The sequence below is a fragment of the Stegodyphus dumicola genome, chromosome 1 (genome assembly GCF_044657685.1).
Source record: "Stegodyphus dumicola isolate Sdum_Otavi_A_Nest chromosome 1, ASM4465768v1".
NCBI classification, from domain to species: domain Eukaryota; kingdom Metazoa; phylum Arthropoda; class Arachnida; order Araneae; family Eresidae; genus Stegodyphus; species Stegodyphus dumicola.
Genome location: NC_140768.1, coordinates 167,601,507 through 167,608,891, shown reverse-complemented (window position 1 = coordinate 167,608,891; position 7,385 = coordinate 167,601,507).

The window sequence follows — 7,385 nt, the reverse complement described above, 5'->3', positions numbered from 1 at the left end:
TACCGCCGGGTCGGCGTAGTTTGTGAGCGTCAAGAGCACGCAATTGTAATTTCTTAAGTTGAATAAAAAGGGACTTGAACCCTTAGCAAGGCTCTGTCTATTTTCCAGTTTCAACAGTCACCTTTTGGTTGCGTGCAGGTTGGAGGCGCGCAACTCTACAGTCTGAGGATTAATTTTCTGCAACAACTAGGTCTAAGCGTGACCAACTTGTATAAAAACGCAAATAAATATTGATATTGACCATTAAGGCGACTACCTACTCAGAAGACTAAAATCATCTATAACCATGAATGATAATCTTAGAGAAAATTATGTCTATTTGTTATTTTTCCATCAAAATTTCTGTCCCATGCCTCTAAAATACCATAGCAGATACACTGGATCATAATAAAATAATAAAGAAAATTTTCATGGCAATGAAGGTGAAAAATTATTTTGTAACATTTTTGAAAACTAGCAATTAATGCTAACTATTTTCAACACTTTTGAAACACGAGATGATCGCACTGAAACGTTTTTTTCTGTCTGGAAAGTGTTTCTCAAACAAGGGTTAAAAATTTAGAAATTTATTGGTTCTTAAAATAGTTAATTCTCTAATTCTTTGTTACATCCGTCAGTATACATGGGAATATCTCGTCATTATGAATTGTTAAATTAGCCCCCTCTCCCAGTTAAAAGCATTTCCGGCACCTTAGCTTCACAGCCAATGGTTGTAAGCCTAGTAATCTTTTTTTTTTTTTTTAGTTTTTCAAGATTAAACTAGCTGTTAAAGATTTATACTATACTAGCAGCTACGCGGCCAGCCTTCGTCTGGCTTTTAAATGTACCGGGAAAATGCCTGAAGGCAATACCAAATGTTAAATTTAGAAACTGCGCAGAATTTTACTCTGGAGAACAACTTCAGCAAAATAATAATAATAATAACAAAAAAAAAGTTTTACATATAACAAAAATTACAATGAAGTAAATAATATCCCTTCATACAAATATTAATTATCCTAATAAATAATTAACCAACTTCCCGTTGTCTTCTCTCGACAAACGTCCAGTATCCAATAGAAACATTAAATTTAAAAACTGCACAGAATGATCGCCCTCATTTTTCCAAGTGGCAACAGTGCTGATTTTCAACAGTCAGAAGTACAGTATACAATTGAATGAAAAACTGTTGCCAAAACCACATTTTTAAAAGAATGAAACTATTGAAAATGATGCGATAAAATCGAAAAGATGAAATAAAAAAATCTGATTCGAATTTTGAAAAAATCGCTTCGAGGTGCACGGGCTCTTGTCTAGATGCACCTATATACCAAATTTCGTAGCCCTGAGTCTATTAGCTTACGCCCAGCATGAACGAAAGCACACGGACTCTTTCTTTTATTATATGTAGAGATAAAAAAAACAGCCGTTTCATCAGAATTGACTGTAATTATTTTTTACACTTATTTTCTTATATGAAACATTGTTTCGTTATCAGTTTTATAGTGCTTAACACAAGCTATTTTCACAACCGGTTATGCATAGAATATATTTCAAACTTTATTCCTCATTCTACTCACCATAAAGACTTAAATGATCAGTCATAAACTAAATAATAATAATATTAACATAGTGACAATCTTTCTAACCGCAACTTTCTTGTTTTCTAACCTTGAGTGTGAATTATCATATTAATCATTCTTAGAATGGTAGTTTCAAGTTTACTTTTGATTTAGGACATACAGTGTACTTTTGAATTAGAATATAAAATAGACAGTCTACGACTTCGGCTTTACGGTCATGCGAAAGCGATACATTTCACCCTCTGTTGCATATAAATAATCTAGAGAAGTTAAACAAAAATGTTTGTATTTTTTCTACTTAAAATAACCTTAGTAATAATTAAAAAAATTAATTTTATTCAAATTTCATTTTAAATAATTGCTGCAGTTTGTTCACTACAGTGGACAGCATGCATATATGTACATGCATACAAATCTCTTCTCAACGATTTACGGTCATTGCATTTGAAATCATTTCCTGCCTTGTTTGCAGTGATCATTGCCCTCTTCTAAATGGTAAATCTACAACTGACATGTATATACAGATCCCCCAAAATACCTTCATTTCGTCGATTGTGATTGAATTCATTTTGCTACGATTTTGTAACCTGTACCTTTTGGATTCAAAAGTCAAATGTTCTAGAAATTTTTTGCCAAACATAAACATTTCCAGTAGTGTTTGAGCTTGATAAGCAGTACATTTGGGTTTCAATTCACTCTTTTCGGTAAATCTTTATCTACCCACTCCACAATTTTCTCAAACTGACATTTAAAATATAACGTCTAAAATTACTAATTATGAATAAAAAATTGCAGTATAAGAAAATGTAAGCAATATTATATAATGTTTACTCAGGGCTGGATAAAGGGCGATTGGGCCCAATCAGGCCCCGCATTTAAAAGGGCCCCGCGTTACCATCAAAATGAACAATAAAAATTTTTTTTCGAAATTTAAAGCAAATTGCTTTTGACAATAATGGATAAATTATGAATTATTCAAATAATTAAAAATATATTTGTTTTAAGTTCGCATTGCTGGATGAGATTTATTAATGTGTTTATTATTATATAATATATACTTTATAATATAGAAAACTGATACCCGTAAAAGTTCATGTCAAATGTATTGAATTTATTCGGGATAGTCCTATATTAGAGAGATTTTGCACTAAGTACGTGAACTACTTTACGTACGTAAACTACTATGCCGGTATATGCACGCGCAACTAGTTGCGCAACCGTAACAGCCAGTGATGGATGTATAGCTAGTATCAAATGTCAATTGTTTCTTGCATTTGTAGTTTTATATTCAGTTTATATTCAATAAATGTTTTTGTATTTTGAACATTTTTATTTTTTAATTTATGTAGAAATTTACCTGTCTGATGATCCATGACATTTGATATATATATATATATATATATATATAAATATATATACTGAATTTAAATTCTGTTTAAATATTTAATATATAGAGAGGACTCCGCAAAAAAAAAAAAAAAAAAAAAAAAAGTCCAGTCGGGCCCCGCACCTATTCGATCCGGTACTGTAAACAATTTACTATGAGAAATTGATTGTACTGACTTGGAAACAGAAGTAGCAGTCATTTTTCAAATAGCAATGCTTTACTTAGTGATGCTATACAGCCATTTATGATCGACATTTGAAAGTTCTGATAATATAGAATGAGCTAACATAGGAATGAAATCTGTTAAAGCATTCACAGAAGAATAAACAAATTTAAACTTGTGTCTGTTAGAGTGGACATGATGCAACAAAGGTTTAATATAAACTGCACTTCGAATTTTTATCTTATACCTCGGTAATAGTACGCTTTATTACGACGTGATCCATACCACGCACGTGCGCAGAACGTGATATAATAATGTAACGTGACTAAACAAATAAGAAGATAAATGCTGATCTTCTTGCTTACTTACTGTAGAGCAGAAATGGTCAACAAGTCGACTGTAATCGACAACGATTTTTGGTACATCACAGTTGACGGAGACAATTTCAACCCGCAAATTTAATCGTGACTCATAAAAACAAATGGTCATGGCTACTTTAGTGTCTTAGTGGCAATAATGTATTAGAGTTTCTATAAAAAAGTGTCACTTTTTCTGGGAAAAACCGCATGTACCTCCACGTATATTTCTTTTGTATTTTAGGACCCATTAAAATAAGTAATAAACAAAGCAAACAAAAAAGGGGGAAAAGAAAAGGGAAAAAATGAAGACTTAGTATTGAGTTAAAACATAAGTAACGGCCGTTTTTTTAATTTAAAAAAGTTTTAATTTTAACAAAACAAAAAACAATACATAAGTCAAAAAAATCCGAGTTTTTTTAACTTTCCCCATAGACCCAAAATGTCGAACTATAGTCATTTGGCTACAACGCATTCGTTCGGCTAATTCTCGAGTGGTTTGACGTGCGTCTTCATGCAGAAGTTGATTCAAACGCTCTTCATCAAACTCATTTAGTTGTCCGGAACGAGCAGCGTCTTCGAGGTGGAAATTTCCATTTTTGAATTTGGCAAACCAATTTCTTGCAGTTCGTCCAAGCATTGCACCTTCTCCATACACTTCACAAATCTCCCGAGCAACTTTTGCAGCATTGGCGCTTCAATTAAACGCAAAAAGAATGTGTCGAAAATGCTTATTTTTGTCGAATTGACACTCCATGTTAATGATCTGAAAAATAACAAAAATTAGCTCAGAGAAAAAAATCAAATACGCCATCTTGTAGAGAGAAGATGCTCTTTCGAATAACACAAAACAATATACCAATACATTTTATTTTTACCGCGTAATTTTAAACACAACATAAACGGCTATTGTTTATACTTCAACCCAATATTTCAATGAAGAGCGGCTACTTTTTCACAATGATAAGCGATGTGTTGTTTTATATTATTGGTTATACAATGTCTCCGCGGCCATTACTAAATAGGCTAATTTAAAAAGACTTTTTTTTTAAATTTACATGAGAAATATCAAATAGATTATCCACAAAACAGCGCCCTGAGAAAAAATGTAAAGAGAAAAATTTTAAAACAGCAACTAAGAAAGAACTTAAAAAATGTTTTTGAAAACTCCATGTTTAAAGTATGTGAAATAATTATTACTTTTTTAAATGCCATATTTTAGCCAAGAAAACCGGACGGAAATTTATCATGGGAACTTTCTTGAAAATGTTGAATTCTCTTTTTAATGATTTTAAGAACACGACTAGAATTAAAGCTACAATTAAAATTTTACAATTATCTCGAAGTACTATAATGTAGAGAATTCTGAAAATGAATAAAGCTAAGATAAGGGCATTAACAGATGTTCATGTTTTTCCCTTCCATTTTATAAATCTACAGATATAAGTGACACACCACACCTGCTAACTTATTCGTATGGTTTTTAAATTTTCTTCCACCCACAAATTCTCTGATTATCCGAATAAAGTTAAAATCAATTTCACCACTGAACATAATATATGGCTTCAAGCTTTATAGCTGCAGCACTATAAAGTAAATGTTGCTGTCTTGTTAAGAGTTAGTCGTAAATGTCGCAGCAAGTACAAACAATGGAGACTTCGTTTTTTAAAATCACATTTCTGAAAACATCGGTGTTCCGGTTTGAATAGAAACTTTTCTCTGCCTCGGAATGGCAACAGTCAGAACTTGACTTTCGATTTGTTTTGATGCATCTGGTACGCTGCTAATGAGATGTAACATTAGATTAGATTAATTTGTTTGGTATTTTAATAAATTCTTTTTAAAATTATATTGAGTATTTTGAACATAGAATTATCACTGAACCACTACTTATAGAAATTTAATTGTGGTATTTAGATTCATCGTAGAACGTAGATGCGCAGCGCCATTCGTCTATTCGATTGCGTACATAATTTTTGGTGCGTCTTGCCGGGAACCTGGCTAGTATTCGTAAATTTTGGATCAGCACGTTGAATTGTGAAGACTGCTAAGGTAGGATAAGTTTTCTATTTTAAAGTGAGATAATTATGAAAGATTCTATCGCTAAACTTACATCGAAAGGCAAAGTATTAAGAACCGCAGTGTCCAAGATACTAAAGAAAATTGAGACAGAATTAAGCAAATATGAAGTTAGTAGAAATGATCTAGATGAAAATTTAGACATATTAAACGAAAAATCAAAGACTCACAAAGATCACAAAGTAATTTAGACACTCAAATAGAACGTGATTTGAAAGTCCAAGCGAAGGAATTTGAACTTGAAATTATATCCTCTCTAGATCACGAATTAAAAATCCAACTGTGGCAATTTAGAGCGAAGAAAAAATTGACGAAATTAAATAAACTCGAAAATTCGGATAAGGGAAGTATGAACATTCCTAATAAAACCGCCACATATTCCACGAAAGGAATGACATTAGCTGAACTACGAAATAGTGACATGTGCTGGCATGGACCTAAGTGGTTATTACAGAGCATCGATTCGTGGCCTAAACTTGCAGAATCAGTTTTCAAAGATAATGAAGAGCTTGAACTTCGAAAGTTAGCTGCGGTGAACTCAACACTCACAGGTGAAATTTCCGTTGGGAACGAATTCATTAAAACGTATTCATCATTTAGAAAATTGATTATAACTACTGCATGGTGTTTAAGGTTTTGAACAAATGTAAAACCAATCCACCATTAAGAACAAAAAGTTTTTTGAGTGCTTCTGAATTACAGAATGTAACAAAGGGGCTATTCAAATGTGTACAACATTCTGAATTTCAACCTGAAATTAAGTGCCTGTGGTCGAAGCGATCAGTTCAAAGTAATAGTAAGGTTTTATCCTTAAATATATTTCTTGATGAAGATGAACTTGGGAAGTTGGTGGGAGACTGAGTCTCTCCAATCTTTCAGTCCAGAGACATCAACTTCTTTTACCCAAAAGGCATCATTTCACTGAATTACTCATAGATTATTATCACAAAAAAACTCTTCATTCGGGCGTTCTTTTATTAGACAATTATACTGGATACCTTCCGGACAAGGTAGAGTTAGACGCGTTATAAATAAATGCACGACTTGCTTTCGGACAAGAAACCAAATGATGAGAGACTTACCTAGAGATAGAGTTGTAATAACTAGACCATTCGAAAAAATAGGATTAGACTCTGCAGGTCCAATTATCACCAAGCCCAACTTGAAAAGAGCTAGGGTTACTTTAAAATCATACATCGCGATATTCAGTTACTTTAGTACAAAGGCTATTCATTTAGAAATAGTATCGGATTTTTCTACTGAAGCATTTCTAGCATGCCTTAAAAGGTTTATTGCCAGATCCAAACCATCCATTGTTTGGAGTGATAATGCTACGAACTTTAAAGAAACGAAGAATGTTCTTGATAAACTCCTTAGAATTTGTAGATCGGATCCTATTTAGCGCTTTAGTTCCGAAGAAGGTATAACATGCAAATTTATTCCTCCTTCTTCCCCGCATTTTGGCGGATTATGGGAGGCTGATATCAAATCAATGAAGAGATTTTTGATAAAGGTCGCGAAAACAACAATTTTAAACTTTGAAGAGCTGTATACATTAATACACAAATAGAAGTTTGCCAAAACTCTCGACTTCTTTCCCCTATTTCAGCTGATTCAGCAGATCTTCAGCCTTTGACTCCAGGTCATTTCCTAATAGGAGCTCCACTTTTGTCGATACCAGAACCGAATAATTCTTTGATTCTTTGTCCTTGTCTTCTAGATGGACTTTAATTCAAAAGCTTAGAGCTAATTTCTGGAACCGTTGGAGCGTGGAATATCTTAATCAGTTGCAGACACGTTCAAAATGGAATCATGTGAAATCCAATCTTAAGGCAGGA